Below are 22,643 nucleotides of genomic sequence, written 5' to 3'. Positions count from 1 at the left end.
GCTACAAGTGTTTATTTTCTAACTCTCTCTTGTATAATGGGAACAGTCAAGATCTGAACATGAGTCGATATAAGGTTTGTGGTTTTATGATAAGCATATCAGCCAGTGGATAGAATAAACCCCAGTGACAGCTATCATGGTTCTTGGAATCAGACATCCTTCAATAACATGTTCTCCCACAGCTTATAGACACTGTGGTAGAATAGGGTCACGGCTTATGGCAGATGTTGAATGTCTCTGAGCTATGTGAAATTTCTCTCTGTGGATCCGTGCCTAACAACCATTACATCAAACCACAGGTACGACGAAGCCCATTTTCCTCTTTGACATGATACTGTTGTTCCTCTAGAGGCAAAGCCTTATGCCACTGCTAGCTGAAAAAAGACACCTTGCTAAAAGCTGAGAGTGAATACGTGGAACTGGGAATAGTCGGGCCACACAGCCATCAGAATATAAAGCAATGATTTTATCTAGTATAATCCACCTAACTCATTATACTATGGTGTCTCACAATGAGGAAACCTGAAGTGGCAAAAGCCATAGCTTGAAAAAATAATTCGTTTTGTGAAAATTCTTGTATTTCATAAATAGGATTTTACTCCACTCTAACCCTTGTTGTAACAGTGAATTTTCATTCTTTTCATGGGGAAAAAAAACTGATTAATTCATTGAATGAAATGTTGTCATTAAGCAATCAGGCCAGATTTACAATAAGCATCTGATAAAACAAAGTCAGAAGGTCTATAAATAGCACAAGTCAGGTGGCTTCCAAATACCAGTGAATATCCATAATACCTGGTGAACAAATAATAATTAGCCCAGAAATGTCAGATGAATAGAAATCTTCTAGGTACTGTGGAGAAAGTTAAAGGGAGAAAAAGGAAGATTTCTCTACTCATTAGGTCTTATTGGGAAAAGTAAATATATTTTTAGGATAGTAATAAGAATAATACAAGAAAACACTAAGAAACAAAAATTACAGGAGTGACCCTCTTTACTGATAATTTCAATACATAAAGCAATGACCTTAACAATTGACAAAGACTATGATACTTCATCTCATTTTGTACTCATAAGAACACAGTGATTTCCCTATAATCAATAACATTACTCCTATCACCTCCAGGACAATAGTCACGTCTTCTCAACACCAGAGTACCCTCTTCTTTCCATGTATTTCTGTTAGCAAGCTGAAGAGGAAGTCAAGAAAAGGATTCTGTTCACTCTTCAGCAATGCGGCCCTCAGGTGGGAAACCTACCAGACCTTGGGAAGAACCATGAGAACGTACAAGGCACCACCTGGTTGCTTGATTCTCGTGTTTCATTAAGGACTACTTCAAAGAGGAAAAAAAAAAAAACTTTCCTGAAAAGTTGGCCAGAGGCTCCAACTCACAAGAGTTCTCCCTGCAGCTTGGCCTCCTTGTCCCCAAGACTATCATCGTGTCGCCCAAACCCCTGCAATCGTGTCACCTTACAAGATATATCTTAACAGTTATTAAGAGAAAATAAGTGGCTGTTCCAAGAACTGAATGAGAACAGATGTCCTGAAAATGCAGAAATTACTTCAGTGATATGTATCCCTACTGACCAGAAACATTCTCTAAGAAGAAAAACATAGTTCTGTTTAATGTTAATCTTTTCCTCCTGCTCTTCCTCCCTGCTCTGTTCTTAGTTGCTCTCATTATATCAAAGAAGACATTTGGCATTTGTTTTTTAGGGATTGGCTAGCTTCACTTAGCATAATCTGCTCTAATGCCATCCATTTCCCTGCAAATTCCATGATTTTGTCATTTCTTAGTGCTGCGTAGTACTCCATTGTGTATAAATGCCACATTTTTTTTATCCATTCATCTATTGAGGGGCATCGGGGTTGGTTCCACAGTCTAGCTATTGTGAATTGTGCTGCTATGAACATCGATGTGGCAGTATCCCTGTAGTACGCTCTTTTGAGGTCTTCAGGGAATAGTCCGAGAAGGGCAATAGCCCTCATTGTTATACAAAATTACATATAAGAGTTCATGAGGGGAATGGGGAAAAAAAACAAGGAGAGAAATGAATTACAGTAGATGGGGTAGAGAGAGAAGATGGGAGGGGAGGGGAGGGGGGATAGTAGAGGATAGGAAAGGTAGCAGAATACAACAGTTACTATTATGGTATTATGTAAAAATGTGGATGTGTAACCGATGTGATTCTGCAATCTTTGTAATGTTTTGAATAACCAATTAAAAAAAAATTAGAACCACAAAAAAAAGAAAAACATAGTTCTTTCTGAACAAAAAGGAATATTCAGTTTCTTTGTTTTTAAATTTTTTTTAATTGCCAATAGACCTTTACTTATTTATATATGTGGTGCTGAGAATCGAATCTAATGCCTCAAACAGGCTAGGCAAGTACTCTACTACTAGGTTATAACCCCAACCCTTCAGTTTCTTTTGTCAATCTGCAATATATTATTCCTCACAAAAATACTTATAGAGTACATTGTTATTTTAAGTTTTTATTCTCTTTAGTAACAGATATTGAATCTAGGGGTGCTTAACCACTGAGTCACATCCCCAGTTGCCCTCCCCCCATTTTTATTTTTTATTTTGAAACAGAGTCTCCCTGAGTTACTGAGGCTGGCCTTCAACTTGCAATCCTCATGCCTCAGCCTTCAGAGTTGCTGGGATTACAGGCATGCACCACCATGCCTGTTCATTTTTACATTGTTGGTAATTCCTTTTTCTAAGCATATGTTATTCTGCATATGAGAATGCATTATCAAAAAGTGTAATATTTTAATAGTTTAGCAACATTAACAAGTTATTTCAAAATATTATAACTGAAATTTTTGTGCCCATTTAAAAAATAACTTTATGGTCTGCTATATTCTCATTAACAAAGTTTCCTAATTCTAGAAATTAGTACTTACAAAATAGCCCCAAATTCTACTTTCTTTTTAAAAACATGATATTGCAAATACAAAATATTCATCATAATCCATCTGGTAAGCTAAACAGAACATTTTAATACTGTTTATGGTTTCATGACTTGTAATATGATAATTTGGGTGATAACTTGGAATAAATCCAATTTTAAATCCAATTTTTTTCTTGTCCCCTCCCCACAGTATCATAACAGAATGCCTTTCATCTAAAAAGTATTTTATACCTTTTCCCAGTGATGGTATGGTTTTTTTTTGGGGGGGGGAACTCTTATCATTTAAACAATGAGTACACAAAATGTGAAGTCAAATCTCAACATACATCTAATTAATTTGACCTATGTAAGCATCCTAAAAAGAGAACTCAATCTGGAATATCCACACAATTTCCACAAATTTTATGTTTCTTAACAAAAATATAAACTTGAATTACAATGCCAGACAAACTCACTTACCTCTTCTTCTGCAGGAATTAAATTATTTGGGTTGGTTATCTCCATTGATCCAATTAATGGTCAGACTGCCAAATCCCTACTTCACTCTGTGATGCATAGATCTAGTCTTTGTTATGTGCTGCTGGGAATTATAGTTGAAAATGAAAGCAATTAAAGAGTTTCTGGGAATTATTTTACTATTAGGAATCGCATGCTCATCTGCCAGAATGAGAAATGATAATAGAAAGCTGGAAGATGTCTGAAGAGTCATCATAGCTGTAAGTATGGAGATGGCAATGAAGATAAAGGGGGAGGTGAAAATGGGATTGCCAATAAACACATGTCTATCAACATTCATTCTTCCAATAAACATGCTTTATGTCTTACTAGAGTCAGATACTAAATCAGGCACTGAGAATAAAGAAATGAATGAGTTAAGGTCTCTAGGACCAAAGTACTCATACTGTTTAGAGAATTCCAGAAAATCTATGATTATAATGAAATATGATGGGAGATATAACAGAGGTGCACATGATATTCAGTGTAAGGGGAGCACAAAGAAGGGTATCTAAATGATCTGGAGAGGCTTAGGAAAGACTTCCAAAGAGAGGTAAGTGTGCTTTGCTCACAAATGACAGAGTTGCTAGCTGTTTGCCTCTGACTAAACAGAAGTCCAGGCAGAGCAATAAATACATTTCTAAGGAGGCAGATATGTGCTGCAAGTTGACATATTTAACAAATGCAAATAAAGGCAACTGTCAAGTATTCTCAATACAGGAATGTAGTAAGCCAAGAGATAGACCTGAAGAAACCTAAGTACCAGGGTTTGAACTTTATGCTGTAGGTAATGTTTATTAAATGATTTAAAGGTGAAGTCATGATTAGAGTTCTGAACTGAAGTCTGGAACGTGCGTGCACTGGGCATCAGTCTACACTGACAGGCCTTTGTTTGACTGGATAATGAGTGTGGTAACACAGCTCATGGGAAAGAGACTGCACTCTATATCCGCCCTGCCTTCAACTCCCTCTGGGACAGACAATCATCTCAAACTCTCCAGACTAATTTCCTTCATTGAAAATGAAGAGGTTAGACTGAATGATCTTTAAAGAAGAGACAGTGAGTTATGTGTCAAAAAGGAGCCCATCTCCAAGTGAGATGGTGCTATGGTCCAGTCAACGAAGCATTCTCAGAGGCAGGATAGTGCTCATAAAACCACACAGCGTGTTAGTTCGTGACAGAAGCCACAAGAGGATGGTGCACATGGAAAGAAAATAATTAATTTCCACACCTCCTACTTAAGCAGCAGTCCAGCTATGTAGAATAAGAATAAAAGTGAAATATTATAAGTCCATCTGTAGAATTTTTATTTTTTTACTGAAGTGGGCCAATAAATTTCAACATCACTGCCAACTCAACTTTTACTTTAAAAAAATTCAAGTAAAAAAAACTCACAATTTCAACTTTATGATGGTTTCAATTAAAAAAAAACAGAGAAGGGATGGGGGAATAAAAGACTTTCAGCTTTGTGAGGCTGAGGTTTATTTAAGTAGAACTGACAGTTTATCTGATTTGAAATTAAGATATATCAATGAAACAATGCAGGGCAACTTGAATTCCACATTCACAGGAGTGTTTGCAGCTCTTCTAACTTCTGGTTTGGCACTCTGACAGGATGCATTTCGAGGCTCCTACACAGGCAGCACAGCCATCTCACATTAATCTTAAAAGGCTTTCTGGAAAGTTAGGATCTTTGCTTTTTAAAGGACAATTTTGAAAGAGTTATGTACCACACATACTTAGACTATGAAGTGATCTAATAAATTCAAGTGGAAGAAGGGCTCTTGTCTACGGGAGAGGCAAGCATTTTAAAAACAAAAGAAAATAAAGTTAAGATATCTTTGAATTTACATGAGGACTGAGAACTCTCAAATGCAAGGAGATCATCATACCAGTTACACACAGATCCCCACAAGAGTGGTAAAAAAGTAAACTGGTTCAGAGGAGGATGGATGAATTAATTTTCTAAACTATACGTTCCTCTTCAATCTAGAATGTTCTTAAGGTTAAATTTAAATGTAGACGGTAGTTTTTCAGGTCACAAAAGTCAATGTAGGGATACAAGTAAAAATGAATCACATTATCTGTTCATATTAAAACGACTTATAAAATTAGAACTATAAAATAGCTAGAAAAATATTCTTGAAGTGACCACAACTCAATAAGTTCTGCCTGATTGCTTACTTTTAGACAATTTGCATACAGTAAAGCCTTCTGTATGGTCTTTCATATCATCTCAAGGATCCGTGATTTTAAACATTTATCTGGGCGCAGGGGCAAGCTTCTGGGTTTCCATTCCCAGCATGATGAACTCCAGAGAGAAAAAAGTAATTTTTACCAGGAAGTTGGGGGAATAAAAAAAAAAAAAAATACTTGGGAGTTTTTAGGTTTAATGGAGCCCTGCTACAATATTATGTAAAGTACTTAGAGTGGTGTATTTATGGCATAGAAAATATAGCCTACAATAATCCAAATATTTCCTATCTGAATAGCAATTTAGAAAAAAGTTGCCAGCCCCTGACCTAACTCACTTTACTTAGACCCTGATTTTTGCATAACACAAGCCATCTTTTCTCTTGTGCTATTCCGGGGATTAGATCTACTTTCTCCTTGTTGTTCATTTATTGCCAAATTTTTCTTCAGTGTTTCCCTCGTCTTTCTTGCCAGTATCTGTGTTTCAGTCTACAGACCTTGACCTTTTGAACGATGGATATCCACATTCAAGCTCTGCTCCATGATTCCTGTGACCTATTCTAATTCAGTTTACCAAAGAAAACTATATATTGAATTAATGTACAAACAATGGGATTTCATTCTGCCATTTAACTTCACGGACTTTCAATATTTTGTAAGTTCACAATGCAAATAAATTCCTTTTCTTCCTCTTCATTTTTCTACTATAAAGAGATCCTTTCCTGTACACAGGTGGAGGATGAAGAAATCACATAGCTTACAGGCATGTAAATGCAAGCAGAGATCTCTTACTGGCAGCCATAGCACAATAGGGTCTCAACAAGAATATCTGTTAGCTCCTCCCTTCACAAATATTTCCTCCAACTCCTCCTCACACCCCTTGTTTTCAACAATCCACATTATGATTCTCCTTTGTTTTGTTACAACCTTTCTGCTACATGGCTAGGGAACAACAAATGTGTTACTTAATTTCTCCGGACCTGGTTTCCATGCCACAAAATGAGGAGTAAAATCAGATTGTCTCTAAAATTCCTTTCGACTCACACATTCTCAAACATATCTTGAAGTCCTTCTGAAATTATGCTTTTCACAAAAGATGATCCTTGAGCAAATACACAGTGAATATTAAATTAGTTTACTTCTTTTGCAAGCTCCTGTGCAAGATAAAATACCTGCCCCCCCACCCCCCCTGCTCATGCCAGTGACTCAAAGCTGCTGTTTTCCTTGCTGAATGCAGATTCAGTGTCTTGATCTCTTTGGTGTAGTTCTGTGACGCACACGTGTTCAGAAACTAGCTGAAATCACATCTCCTATTTGTGCTTCTTTCAGAAATGAAAAATGTTCACACCCTGACACAGCTCCTTTTTCTTCCTGACAGAACAGCTAGGTCTCTGTAAACTCAGGAAGTTATCGAGTGAGCCTGCCAGGAAGGAAAGGGGATTTTGAAAATATTTTAAGGCAGATAATATTTCCTCCCAAATATGGAAAATAAAATCCTTAGTTTACAACACATTGTCTGGAATGACAAAGGAAAAACAGATCCGAATGAAAAAGAGGTCCTAAGAAAAGCAGCCTGTAAGGAGCCCTGGATTCATCTCTACTTCGCCATGGCTTTCTTTAATCAGATGAATGTAACAAGTTGATTAGGCTTTACAAGCTTCAAGAAAAGTCAGGCCACTTATACTGAAAAATAGGACTCAGGATGTAAATTATTCACAGTTCATTAGACTAAGACAAGCATTTCTCAAACATTTCTCTATGCTTGAGAAAAGCGACATATTGAACCCTATTTTACTGTGAGGCTCAAAATGGCAATTAACAGTCTTAAGCTGCATATAAAACCCAATATGAACTGCATTTACAAGAAAATTGTGTGAGAATCAAATTATGTTATCTTTGGTTTGAAGAACTAAGAAATAATTGCCAATAAGTATTCATGTATAGGACCAATTTTTTTGAAACAAGTTATTTTAATTACTACTAGTGTCAGGAGTACGTGAGGGTGATTTTATTAGATTTAATGTGTTTAGTGGAGCTGCCTGACTGTAGCTGCTGTTCTTGACAAGATATTAGAATTTATTTTATACTTTTATTGTTTGGTGCAGACCCATGTTTTATAAAACTGTATTTTATTTTAAGTTAATTTCTCACTTTGAAGTACTTTTTAAAACTTCGGCTTAAAAAAACCAGAGAAGAATAATGAATTTCACAGTTGAATTTTTTAAAAGCGACAGAATGTGCACTGATACTGGTAAGAGGCAGATAATGGATTTAAAGGCTGTGAACTCCTCCCTCTATTTGTTTTAGATAATGCTTGTTTGTGTTAGATCATTGGCCAAAACGCTTACCTGTTGTTCTTGTCCATATTCTCTGCTTTGACACAGCTTTCAGTAATTTGAAACTTCCTCATCCTTGAAACCTACTAGTCCCTATAAAAGCCCTTCCCTCCACATTACAAACAAACAAACAAACAAATGTTTCTAAGAGAAATGAGACAAAAACTAAAGTGTATGTCAGGCCACTAAAAGCAAACAAAATATCCTGGAAACTCTCTTTCACCATATGCAGTAATAAGTTCTCTGAAAATTCACCCAGGCAGAGACTGTCATTCTTTGTGGTGAGCAGATTGAAAATTCACTATATCTGAGGTTGGCATCATGGACTTCCTCTCACCCCATCTAAAAGTTAACTGCCTTCTCACTCAGGGCTATTTTCTTTTCTCAGTCCTTGTAAATTTTCTTCACTCCCAACACCTAAAGGATTGGCAAACAAATATCTAGATTAATGTATTTATGTGCAGCTCTGAATAGGGCAAAACTCAGAGGAGAATATATCTCAATGTTTATATTAACATTATGTGATATAAATTAACACTTTGAAAGGCTTCCATTGACTATTAATTTGCAGTTATTTTACAGTGAAAGAGCTTTCGGAGGGTCTGGGGAAAAAGTCAGAATGTGAAATAGAAGTGAACTGCAGTTATAAAAATAAATCTCTAGAAAGAAGAGAAGAGAAAGGAGAGGAATGTTCTAATCTTACCTTCATCATAATCTTATTAGCATTTCTCAGTGAGTAGTTCAAGTATCAGTCTATAGTCTTATGACTCTGTCTCATAAATATGTCAAGTGCAAAGTATAGTTATTTTAATAGTCTGTGTTGGTGGACCATCATGGATTTAATTAAGAGACAACTAGTGTATGAAATATGACACAAAAGCACAAGACTTAATGGAGAAATGTTTTACTGCAGATTTAAATCAGGGCCACAGACTTAATGATGATCCAGCTCAGAAATCCTACTTAAATTTAATTAATGCAGACTAGTGCAGACCTGTTCATATAGGAGAAAAAACACAGACATAAAAAACATTAGTGATTTAAGATTCTCAAAGTACACTGCCTTATTTATAAGGTTATGTGAGCACGGGTTATTAATAGCTTATTGTTTTGAATTTTATTATATGAGATATTTAGAATGTAAGCTGTAGAAGTCTTTTAAAACATTATTTCTAGCCTCCTCATTTTCTGTGATAAAGCGCCACCTCTATTTCTGAGCAAAAACAGCAAAAAAAAAAAAAAACACAGAATGCAGGGTAAGCCATTTTAATCAGACAATGACAGAGAAATGTGACTTTGTTCTATCTTTTCAAAAGGAGCATAAGCGTTATTTCTCTAACCTAGCTTCACGTGGGGGCATGAACAGAGGATGAACTAAATAGCAGATGACCTTCATATTTCATGATGTATTCTGTTTTGTTGTTTTTCCATTAGAAACATCGGAGTTGAGAAGTCTGGCATCTGTTCTATTCGTACCTTTGCTAACATCCTGGGGAGGAATCATCAACAAGAACTTTATATACATATTGAAGAGATATAATTCTTATTACTTTTATGGAATTTGAACAGTATATGTGGTATAGCCTCATAACATTTATTTGTTCTTAGGGGAGTTGCAAAAGCCATAACCAAGATCAACTGTCTTTGTTATTAAGAGTTAGGCTCATATTTTCCGTTTTGTTTGTTGACCCTTTTTGCAGGGTCTGTATTATTTTCAGTTAATTAATCAAATTATTAATCAAATTATTTTTCTCTTAATTCAGAGCATCAGCCATTAAGAGCAATTACTGATTCATACCTTTTGTTCATTAACTAGTGGTACACATAATCTACTTTTTGCTACTCACATTATGTCCCTTGATATATTTTAGAAAATGCTTCATTCACTTCATTGTTTTGTTTTGTTTATTTGTTTGTTTTTTATAAAAAGTCTATTCTGCTTTATTTCTTTGATTATACCACTGTGTATATCTTATTTGAAACAATCTTATGCTCAGTTGAATTTCTTTATTTTATTATTTTCAGTATATCTTTTGTGGAGCACCAGTTTTTGTGGAAAAACTATGAGTTTTTTTCTTTTATAAAAATCTATTACTATTGGCATTTTTAAAGAATTTGCTTTACAATTTGCACACATGGACATCTATATTATTTTCAAAAATAAAAAGATGATCATATGTGATTGCATGAATAAATGTATCTTTAATCATTTAAATCATCTAAACATTCAGAAAACAAATATCAATTTAAAAATTACAAAGACAAAAATGCAATTCAGATTTTTTTAAAAATCCATAACAGGATTTTTTGGATATTTTAAAATCCATGGATCAAAAGAAAAATTAAGTATCCTTTAAAATAACCATGTTTCAGAAAAGACATAGGTTCCTAAAAAGTTTGTCTGAGATCTATTTTTCAGATGTAACGTGCATAACTTATGTAAAAGTTCACTATATTTTTATACCATTTCTTCATTTTCCTTTTGCTGCATCTTTCATTAAGGATAATTCAAAAGTCATTTAAAATGACCAAAATCAGTCTACAAAAATTTCTAAAATTTTCATCCCATGAGAGTGTCTGAGTAAATCTCTGTAAGTACAACTTATTTTGTGGTACAGAAATAAAACTTAACAGGATCAATTTAAGCATGAATTCCAAAGATTATAAAAATCTTTCCGTGGATTTGGAGAATTCTGTCTCCTACAACATAGTAGATTAAAACTTGCATACTATCAAAATGCTAAAATCTGTTAAACAAAATATGAGATTGTTTCAAATGAACATGTGAAGTTGTAAGACTTGAAGCAAAACTTGTGGTTAGCACCATACTGGGAGGAGAAATTACTGGAGGTTAGTCAGTGTTGAAGCTCTGAATACCCATGAGGTCTGCCATCCCTGGTGTTCTTTCTACTCAATGTCGATTCTCAAAGAGCAGCATAGGCAATCACCTGAGAGCTTGCAGGAAGTGTGAAATCCTGGGCATTCCCTAGACCTGCTCACCTGGAATCTGTCAATCATAACATGCCCAGGTGACTTGTGTACATACTGAGAAAACTGATCCATAGCTTCAATTGCTATGCATGAAGCAATCACAGAAGACAAAGCCTTGGCCCTTCACAGGACTAGAAGTCATATCAGAGACATCCCACCAATGAAGCCCTTCCTTCAGAAAGGCCATAACTTCAGGAAAAGGTTAAACTGGGATAGTGCAGGAGCATTTCTCTCAGCATTCAACACAAAGAAAACTTATACCTCTCAGATTATGTCTTGAATGGAAAAGGAAAATCATGGCCTTCAGTAGCTCCATTTGTCATTTAAATCTTAAATCCAAATGAATTTTACAATTTGAACAATTATAATTAAAAAATTTATTGAAATCAACAAATGTTTATTGAGTGTCTTCATGTATCAGGCAAAAATAAAAACAAAAAATTATAATTTGTTTAAGGACATAAATAATGAATTAACAAATGAATGTTATAAGAGACTATCAAAATGACTTCACAAATGTGAGGGAAAAAAACGAACAGGACTTCTGAAAATAGAAAATGCCATAAATGCAATGAAAACTCAAAGCACTAAGGAACAGACTGGGTATTCAGGAAAGGTAAATTAGTGAACTAGAAGATAGAAATGAAGAATTTAGACAAAATTGTGGCCAGAGAGATAAAATGGTAAATAAGGTGAAACCAAACATAAGAAACATAAAGAATGGCATGAGGCAGGGCATCAGATTTCCAGAGGAGGTAACAGAAAGAACAGGAGACAGGTATAGCTGGGAAAAAGAATACATTGATTACAGCAATATCAAATTTATGAAACAAAGAAATCCCAAACAACAATTTTTAAGCCATACACATTCGAGTTAAAAATAGATTAACCAACAGAATATAATCAGAGACACAGACATTATGTAAAAAGGAACAATAGTAATGTTTAGTGGCTGGTGGAAGCAAAAGTAGTGAACAAGGAATAATATCTTCAAAGTGCAAGAGAAAATAACACTCAGCTTACAATGATGTACCCAGGGTGAAATAAAGACTTTTCCAGATAGATTTTCTCATCTTCACCAACAGACTGCAAGTATAAAGACTGTTCTTCAATAAGAAGGAAAATGATCCCAACAAGAAGGTCAGAATTGTGGAAAGACAAGTTGAAGAAGTGATAAATTAGTGAGAAATAAGAATAAAAATAAGATATTCAAAGAATAAAAATAGAATTTGGAGTCTTCAACACAAACAAACACACACACACACACACACACACACACACAACCTAAAACACTGAACAATAAGCAGAGGCTATACAGTCTAATGGTTATGAGGTTGATCTCTGGCCCTCAACTATCTAAGCTCAAAGCCTGTCTTTCCCATTTTCTAATTATGTCACCGGTGGACTTCTTCACATGGGCTATAGTTTCCTCACTTATAAAACAAAGTTAGCAGTAAGATTTATAGAGTGTTTGTGAGGAATAAAGGAGATAATTAGAACAGTCCCTCACATCCAGTGTCTAAGAATAGTGTGAACACTCTCTGTGTTGTGTAACCATATCTGAGTTAACTCACTCGAAGGAGTAAACATATCGATTGGATTAGAATTTTATAGAGTAACCAATAAAGATCAGAAACAGAGTATACAACTTCTCTATTTTTATAGGACTAGATAAAATAGAATAGGGAAAAAGCTCTCAAACAATTAAAAGAAGACAATAAATGAAAAAGAAAATATAACAAAAGCTGGTAAAAGTGAATTCATGTAGAGTGCTGGTAAAAATAAACATTCAAATTTAGAGTCATATCTTAAAAACCAATCCGAAAACTGGAAGTTACAATATTCACACCTAAAACACAAAGAAAAAGAGTCATTTAAATGGAGAAAAGATACTAGAAAAATAATATTTTGAGGTTGTATAGTTATTTTAACAGTATCAAATTTTCTGTAGGGTTAAAACCATTTCTAGGTGTAATTGGCAAGCTTTTAGGTTACTAGATGCATATAATAATTCTAATAATATGTACCTATAAACATAACTTAAAAGTTTATAAAGCAAAATTGATATTGGATAAATTCACAGAAATATGTAAATGTATACATGATTTAAGCAATGCAATGAACTTAATCTAATATCTGTTCATCAACAAATATTTCTTGAATGCTTATTTAATTACTAACCAGTTTAATATACATGCATCAAAGAAAACAAAATTTTAAAAATCCTGGTGCTCATGAAAATTATTTATATAAACATATTAGACACTGAAATCAACACATGGAAAAGACATATTCTTCCCAAACATGAAACATTTATAAAAATGGAGTATGTGTTAAATAATAAATGTCTCCGAAATTCACAAAGAATTCATATCAAATGCAGGAAGTTCTTTTTACTAAAATGCAATTATGTTAGAATTCAATAACAAAAAGAAAACTAACAAAATTATACGTTGGAAATTGAAAACACATGTTCAAAAATATTATAATGAAGTACAACAAAACGAAAGCAAAAATAATTTATTTCAAAGAAGAAAGGCCAAGAAGAAAACTAAAACTTTAAATTCTGTTATTAGAAAAGAGGAAAGGCTCAAAGTTAATAAGCTATGCACTTGCTTTAAAAGTTTGGGTAAAAATGAAATGCACATAAAGTAGAAAGAAGAAATTCATAAATATCAGAAATCAATGTGATAAACAAAACACAGATGAGTGACAATAGAGTAACAAATGCCAAGATTTAGTAACAATTGAGATGAGTAACAATGCTGAAATTTGATTGTATGTCCAAAGCCTAATGAAACTAAAATTTCTGTCAAAAATGGTTAATATTTAAGAAGCTAAATAAATAAATAAATAGGTAATAAGATAGTAGAGCTATAACTGGGGTAAAGCATTGAGAAGAAAATGATTTATCTATAAATAACTTTATAAGAAAAAAAATGTAAGAACTTCCGAAAAAATTAAATTTGGCAAAAATGACTCAAAAAGAAATTAAAATATGCTAATGTTGTGAATTTGAAAAGAACAATGCTGAATTGGTCATTTAAAATTTAACTGAAAGCTAGGTACCAGGCAAAAAGCTTGTAAGTTCGGCCACACATTTAAAAGAATATATATTTTACCAATGTATACACATTTTTTTGGAGAACAGGAGAGAAAGGAGGGAGACAAAAGAAAGATATCCTCAAACTCATTCTATAAGGTTAATATAAATTTATTAATTGATTGTAGAAGTATATATTAGATTCTATATAAACAATGTAAAATCATTCCTTGTTTATTTAAATATTTCATAACCTAGTACCTAGCAATTTCCTCTGTTGTTTACATTCCACAAGAAATTTTTGGAAATAGGTGTCAGAAAACACATCTGAAATAGCATGGTGTGCTTATACTAACAAAGCAAAATAAAGAAAAGCAAATGGAAACAAAAAACGCCTTTTGACATAAGAATGGAAAAATAAGCCATGGCATGTATAAGATGTGGCACATATGGTTGATTTTACCACAAAGGAAAGAAAGGAGCCTCAGCTGCTCTAAGGAAAGAGTTCAGGGCTTTTGTGGATTCCCAAAGTAGCACTTGACCTGCTTCTAAAACAAAACTAGATTGAGAACTCCTACAGGATAGCAAACTGAAGTACCAATCCTTTTGTGAAGACCTCCAAAGCCATCCCATGACCTGCGAGGAGCTGGAGCTCTGTGTCACATCAAAGCCTTCTCAGGAATCTTGGTTCTATCAATGGCTGGACATGTAATATCAAGCAAATTTAAAATATTCTGCCTATGTCTTTCCCTTCCCAAAGTGAAAAAGTAATTACATTTCAAATTGAAATAGAAACTATTTTAATTATAGTGATAATTTCAACATGTAGGTCTGTGGAACTTTCTGGATTACAAAGGGTATCTACATATCTTATTTTTGCAACATTAGAAGCATTGGGATATGTTTCTATATTCCTGTCTCTAAACTTTTCTTGGATAATTTTGCTTGCCCATATAATCATGACTAATTGTTTGTATATTTGATTCTTCTTATGTGCTATCTCTTTACTCTCTTTATCTCATTTGAGCCTTAACATAACTCAGGGCCAGTCAAGGTAAGAGAGGAGCAGCCATGCTGGGCACAGCACTTATAATGATAACGAAGTCTGGAAATAGTATTGAATTTTCAACTAGAGGTGGAAGAGTCATCTTTTTAGTCTGTCATAAGTGCTGGGAAATTAATAATTCCATCCAGCCAAAAAGATACAAAAGGCATTTTGCAATAAAATAAATATGAGTAATAAACTGAGTCATAAATAATTTGGCTTTCTTGTAATCAAGTTAAAATATTGATTAAAATATTTTGTTATCATCAAAGTGACCAAATTTTTAAAAGTAATGAGATCCAGTATTGACAAGATCCTAAGAATAGACATTTTCATACTCCAGAGATTTCCATGTGAGACTTAGGATCCTTTCATTAGATGCTACTTACGTATACCAATATTTAAGAATTACTGAGATTTCTCATGTATACTAATATTTGAAATTACTCCAGTTGAGGAAAAAAACATAAGATTTAAATCAAACAGATATAGATTTGAATCTCATCTATTTCCTTATGCATGAATTTTTATAATACAATTTAGATTCTGCCACCAGAATCTAAACACCAGACTGAAACTATACAGTGTTAATTATTGCTCTTTTAACTACCATTTTTTTTTGCCTTGATTTCTTGGCTAGCCTTTTCTCCTTGGAATTCTCTTTTCATTTTTATGAGGCCAAATACCATTTATGGTTTCCCTCTTGTTGCTCTAATCATATCTTCTGTCTTTGCTACTTATTAACTAACTCACTGTGGGTAAACTAATTAGCTTTCTGAGTTTCAGTATCTTCATTTGTTAGACAAACAACAAAACACCACCATCACCACCAAAATTGTCTCATAGATTTGTTGAAGATTAAGTCAGATAACGTATGTCAAGAGCTGTGCCTGTCACACAGCTGAGACTCAATAAGTGCTAATTCTTGTCATTACAGGGGCTATAGTAAAGATGAACCAAGATGCTATTGGAACTGCTGGGAAACTGAGAGTGAAGTCAGAAGAGGGTCAGTTCCAAGGTCTCCTGAATTATGTCATCCTTTATTTTGTTGAGTCTTGATGAATAAGTAAAGGTTAGGCAAAAGAAAGATTTCTATCTTCAGGATAGATAAAAATTGACTAAAAATTGACATCAAATAATGGGTTTGTATGCAGAAACAATTAGTTGATCTAGTTAAATAATTTATCTGAAGTGTTAGTCCACATTTTTTTTATGTAAGAATACTGCGTTTGTTTTCTCCAGATTTAAATTTTTGGATTCAGATTTGTAGAGTCACTTTTCTGTGGAAAGAAAATGATATGAACTGTAATACTGCATTTAACTGAGTACAAAAACAGCTGTTTTAAACAACTGAATACATTAAATTGGTATAGATGGAAAATAGTGGAAATTGCTTTACAAAGAACATTTTCTCTTAAACCATTATCAGCTACTGGGAGATTTCTTGCATTGCATTTTAAATAATAATCATACAAAGAATTGCAATAAAATGTTTATACTGTATTCTCTATTCCTACATATAGTGGAGCAAAATATCCATCACTTCTTAAAATTCTGGTGCAATAACTTCCTTACTTGATTTTCCAGTACAACTGTGTTTTGCTCTCCCAAAGTTTCAGGAGCTTTCCTTCACAGTTACACTTACAACTTGGCAGTCAACTGGCTAGAGGTCACTTTTTTTCTACTACTTGGACGTATTTGGGAATTTGGGATGTGTTGGACTTCAAATGAAGTTCAAAATACTTCAAATGAAGTTTATGTTATGTAGGTCATAGCAACCAATGCAGACAATTTGGGAAGAGTTATCATTAAAATCTTAACCTAATATGAACTTTGTATCATGTAGCATTAATTAAGATTTCTAAAACTGTAAGTAACATAAATCCCATCTCAGACTGACTCAATCAACACAGGAAATTTGCTAATACCCATAACTAAGGAAGTATCAAAATCACTCATTTCGGGTGAGGCTCAATCTAACAGTTTTATCACTAAATTTATGCTCTACTATGGTGTAAAAGCTAAAAAATAGAGCTCTAGATAATTTTGATTTCCAAATAATCCATAGTAAATAACTATATGAACGATTTTTAAGAAAAGTCATCAAAAGGGACCCATATATCTTCAATTCAACTATGTGATATTTTTCCTTCTAGAAAAGATGATGCTATCATTATTATTCTTGTTCTTGGCTGGAGCCTTCCCTGTGAGAGATTTAAAAGCAATCCCTGAGAAGAGTGAATATACATCCTTATCAGAATTCTGTTCAGATGCAGAGCTAGTCTAACTTAAAACTACTTTCTTTGCTATCCAATTGTAATAAAATGTAGTAATGGAATGAGGATTAAGTATATTAAGACTAAGAAGTTTTGTGAATAGATTTTGTCATCCAGTTGTCCAAGAAAAATTGTAGAAAAAAATAAAATCAGAAATTTTCTTGTTTGCCACATTAATTCTTAGGACTTCAATGGCATACTTGATTATCAGTTTCAGCCACTCATTCTGATGTCTGTATTCATGTTGGGTTAAGGGCTACTAACCCTTGGAAAGTGAGTGGGTTCTGACTAACAGTGGAGAGCTGAAGGTACTATTAGTAATAGCTAAATGGTGTTCAGATACTCTACTTATTAGAAAATAAGGATATGATGCTTAGGAATACATTTCACTATTAGTAATAGAATGATATTTGTATTTTTGAAAACCCCATTTTAACCTGGTATTAGAGAGCAGTCAAAAAATTTATTCTAAAATAAATTTGAAAAAGTAAGAATCTGCATACCTTCAGGTTAATGTTGAAGAAAGACCTGGACTTTCATATTGTTAGATTTTATGACATGACAAGAAAACATGGTAATACGAAAAGAATCTTTCTGATATAGGTAGTGCCACAAGACCATACAAAATAGCACACCATTTTTTCTACCATATTTTACTCATTAGAAATCTAGTCCACACTCAAGAAGATAATTGGGTTCCACCTCTTGAAGGAGAGAGCACATCAGCTTTCAGAGATATTTTAAAAACACAAAATGGAAACACAAAGAAAGTAGGCAAAGGAAATTAAGAGTACACACAGGCAAAGTTGATGAGAACTATAAGATGGTGTTAGTAATAGGACATGCATATGCCAGTGCTGAAAATAGACTGAAACCAGAGGAACACATCTAAACAGAATTGACATCTGACACTCAAGGAAGTATGCATACACACATACATATGAAAACAAAACAATTTAAAGACTATAATAGGACATCATGCTGAATTAAAAAAACTCTTCATAATGAACATTATGCATCCATTAGAATGATGTTTATACATAATCTGTCAGTATTTTTTGTGATGATAAGTTTAAAAAGTTAAGAAACTAAATAAAATAGAAGGAAATTCATGTAAAATATGCAGACGAATAAATAGTACAATGCATACAAATCTTAACAGTAGAAATTACTAAGGAACCTAAATTTGGTTACATTGTTGTCATATTTAATCCTATTTGTTTTCTAATCTTTTGTTATAAACATAATACACTTGTAGTAAAAACATATTCCCTTGAGGTCAAATATCTCTTTCAAAAATAATTCATCAAAACTTCCGGTCTCAGTTCCAACAGAAAAAAAGCATAGGAGTCATCACTCTTGCCCTTAGAACAATATCAACAATAACAAAATCTGAACAAAACAGAACAAGGCACTGTGGGGCAAACTGAAAAGGAGTAACATGAGTAATTAGAATACTAGAAGAAGAACAAAGGAAATGGAGCAGAAGTACTAATGGCACTTCAAGATTAATGAAAGAAATCAAATCACAGATCCAGGAAGCTAAGGGAAAAAATATCAAGACAAAAAAAATCAAAATATATAAAAATTTTTTTTTATAAAAAAAGTCATTTACATTCAAATTACAGAAAACAAAAGATGCAACCTTGAGAGAAGATAAAAAAAAAATAACCAAAAAGTGAAAAATTATAAATATTATAGCAGATCTATAGTTAGGAATCATTTTAAAAGAAAATGGAGTAAAACATTTAAAGTATTGAAGGAGAAAATAAAACACTACACTCTAAAATTCTGTATCTCACAAATTTGTCCTTAAGAAATGAAAGAGAAATAAACATTCTTAGACAAATAAAAACTGAGAGAATTCTTTGCTTATAGGTCTCTCTGTAAGAAATGTTCTTACATTTTCTTTAAGCAGAAAGAAAATTCTGTAGGTCATAAAGTTAGATCTAAATTTAAAAAGGAAAATTACGAAGAAAGGAAAAAACTAAGGTAAATACAGTATTATATTTTTCTTATCTTAATTGATCTAAAAATAATTGCTTAATAATATTTATCATGTGTTGAGTGAATATGGTGTATGGATAAGTTGAATGAATAACAGCAATGTCTAAAGGGATGGAGGGAAAAATTGCAAATACTATGTTCAGAGATATCTGCTGCTATGGTTATGTTATCTAACCCTCTAAGTCTCATGTGTTGAAGTTTGCCCCTGGGTGTGGTGATGTGGACAGTGGTGGAATCTTTAATAGATAGGGTCTAGTGGGTCTTAGTGGAGGGCATGATCTCAGAAGGGATTGTGGGACCTCAGACTCTCTGGCTTCTTATCTGGTGGTATAATATCTTGCTTATAATATGCATTCCCATGATATGATGCTATTTGCTACCTGCCATGAATCCTATACCAGAGCCAAGCCAGTGCTGATCCTTGCCCTTGAATCTCCAAAACTATGAGCTAAATAAACCTCTTTTCATTGGGAGTGGGGGAGGGGGAGGCATGCCTATAATCCCAGCAGCTAAGGAAGCGGAGGCAGGAGGATTGTGAGTTCAAAGCCAGTCTCAGCAACTTATTGAGATCCTAAGAAACTCAGCAAGACCCTGACTGTAAGTAAAATCCAAAAAAAGTGCTGGGGATATGGCTTAGTGGTTAAGTGCCCCTGAGTTCAATCCACAGTACCAAAAAATATGTATGATAAAAAGTAATAAATAAACTTCTTTTCTTCATAAAGTTAGCCCATCTCAGGTTTTTTTTTCATTATATTAATGAAAAATAGAGTAAAACACTTATATTGCATGTGGAACAGTGGTATATGAAGGTAGATGATCTATGTGGTACTGGATTACAGCTATAGACATCAGTATGAGTTCATGCTTATCTTACTGTAAGATATAGATGGTTACATACAGAAATATTTATGAATACATGTAATCACATGCTTTAATATATCCAAAAGTATTTCTACACTTTGTCAACTAAGAGGGCGTAGAAGCAATGGCACCCTAGGAGCAACAAACACAACTAATACCCAAATAACGGTTTGTAGTCCAACTTTCCAAGAAAAGGGATGAGAATATCTTTGACAAATGTCTGATTCTAGGGCTAGAAGGAAACATACAAAATTTTTCTGGAGCATCCTGTGATGCCCCAATGCAAGAAAAGAACTCATAACAAACACAGACCCTCAAAACAATGAGGGTACATCAAAGGGGTATGAAACCCAACTGAAAGATTTCCCAATGACCAAAGCAGGCACAGTTTGGATACTAGAGTAAAAAAATAGTATTAGATTATATTGGAAAGTATAAAGTAAACACCCATGAGTCCTTACTGACATGCATAAATTAATAAATAAATGGAAGATAAACAAATTTCCCCTGCACAGGAATCTCAAACAATTGATGCAGTTATTTTGACCTGAGGGGAGGTAGAGCATAACTCCCCACTAAGGGTGAGCTTCTTTTTTCAAAAGAAGCCAGTATGGAAATAGAGAGGGGAGGGGGAAAACTAACTTTTCAGTGGAGAACACTGACAAACACTTCCTCAAGCTAAGGTCAGTATCAGCAGAGATACGTAAAACTGATAGCATGTGCCCTTGCTATGACATGAGGAGAATGTCACCTCTGAGGGCTTCCTTTCCAAACCACACCCTTCATTTTAGTCATCATGAGGAAAACATCAGACTAATTCCAGTACTGAAGTATTCCATACCTCACCAAAAATTCTCAGAATGCCCAATTAGAAATCTCCAAAACTTTCATGGTCATCAAAAAGGAGGGAAAGTCTAAAACAGTTTCACAATGAGGGGGGAAATAAGGAGACATGACCATTAGATGTAATGTGATGTCCTGGATGGGACTGCGAAACAGGAAAAGGACTTCATGGTAAAACTGGAGAATCCTGACAAAAAGTATTGACTTTAGTTAATAATGATGCACTGTTATATTTAGCCTTTTTTTGTTGTCGTTATGACCAAAACACCCAAAAAGAACAATTTTGAGGAAGGAAAAAAAATCATTTCACTCATGGTTTTAGAAGTTTAGTCCATGGTTGGTTGACTCCATAGTGGGCCCTAGTGAGGTAGAACATAATGGTAGAAGGTCATGGTGAAGGAAAGAAGCTCAGGACATGGAAACAGGAAGCAGAGAGACCTCTTCTCACCATGGGCAAAATATGAACCCTGAAGGCAAATCCCCAGTGACCTACTTACTTCTTCCAGCTACACCCTACCTGTATACAGTTACCTCCTAGTTAATCCATGTCTGTGGATTAATCCACTGATCAGGTTACACCTCTCATAATCATGTCACCTCTGAAAATTCTTGCATTACCTCATATATAAATTTTTGGGAGTACCTCATATCTAAACCATAATATGCACCCATTTAGGTTCATTAATTGTAACAACGTATCTTAGAAATATAAGAGGTTGATCTGAGGTATTGGAAATTTCCCATACTGTTTTTGTAAAACATTTTTTTTAAATCAAGAATTGTTCTCAAAATAAAAGTTTAATTTAAAAATTAGCCAATACTTCTGGAACTTTCAAATGACTCAATTTTAACAGCTTTATTGAGATATAAAACCTGCATATATTTAACATGTGCAATTTGATGAGTTTGGACATATTCAAACACCTGTGATACCATCACCATAATCAAGTTAATGTAAATATCTGACTTCAATGTTTCTTTATTGTCCCTTCAGTTTTGTTTTGTTGGGCTTGGTTTGGTAAGAACACCTAATGTGACATCTACTCTCATCAAATTTTGAAGTGCAGTATACTTTTCCTGTTAACTATAGACCATGTTGTACAGCAGAATTCATCTAGCATTACCGGAACATTATCCACAGTGAACAATATCCACTCCCCATGTCTCCCAACACTAGACCCTGGAAACAGCATTAGACTTTTCTGCTTCTATGAGTCTTCCCATTAGAGCTCCCTCATCTAAGTGGAATCATGCAGTTTTTGTCCTTGTGTGTCTGGTTTATTTCACTTAGCATTGCACCCTCCAGGTTCAATCATTTGTTGCAAATGAGAGGAATTTTTAAGGCTGAGTAATTTTCCATGGTAAGTACATACATACCACACTTTCTTTACCCAGTCATCTGTCAGTGGACACTGGGATTACTTCCTTATCTGGTTTGTGAATCATACAGCAATGAACACTGGAGTGTATATATGTCTTTGAGGTCTTGATTTCAATTTTTTGGATAAATACCCAAAAGTTGGAATTCTGGATCATATAGTACTTGTATTTTTAAATTTTAAGGACACTCTATACTTTTTACATAGGAAATGCATTATTTTAAATTCTTACCAACAGATTGCTAGAGTTTCAA

This window comes from Callospermophilus lateralis, chromosome 7 (assembly GCF_048772815.1).
Source record: "Callospermophilus lateralis isolate mCalLat2 chromosome 7, mCalLat2.hap1, whole genome shotgun sequence".
In the NCBI taxonomy this organism is placed as follows: Eukaryota; Metazoa; Chordata; class Mammalia; order Rodentia; family Sciuridae; genus Callospermophilus; species Callospermophilus lateralis.
This window is presented reverse-complemented; position numbering follows the sequence as displayed.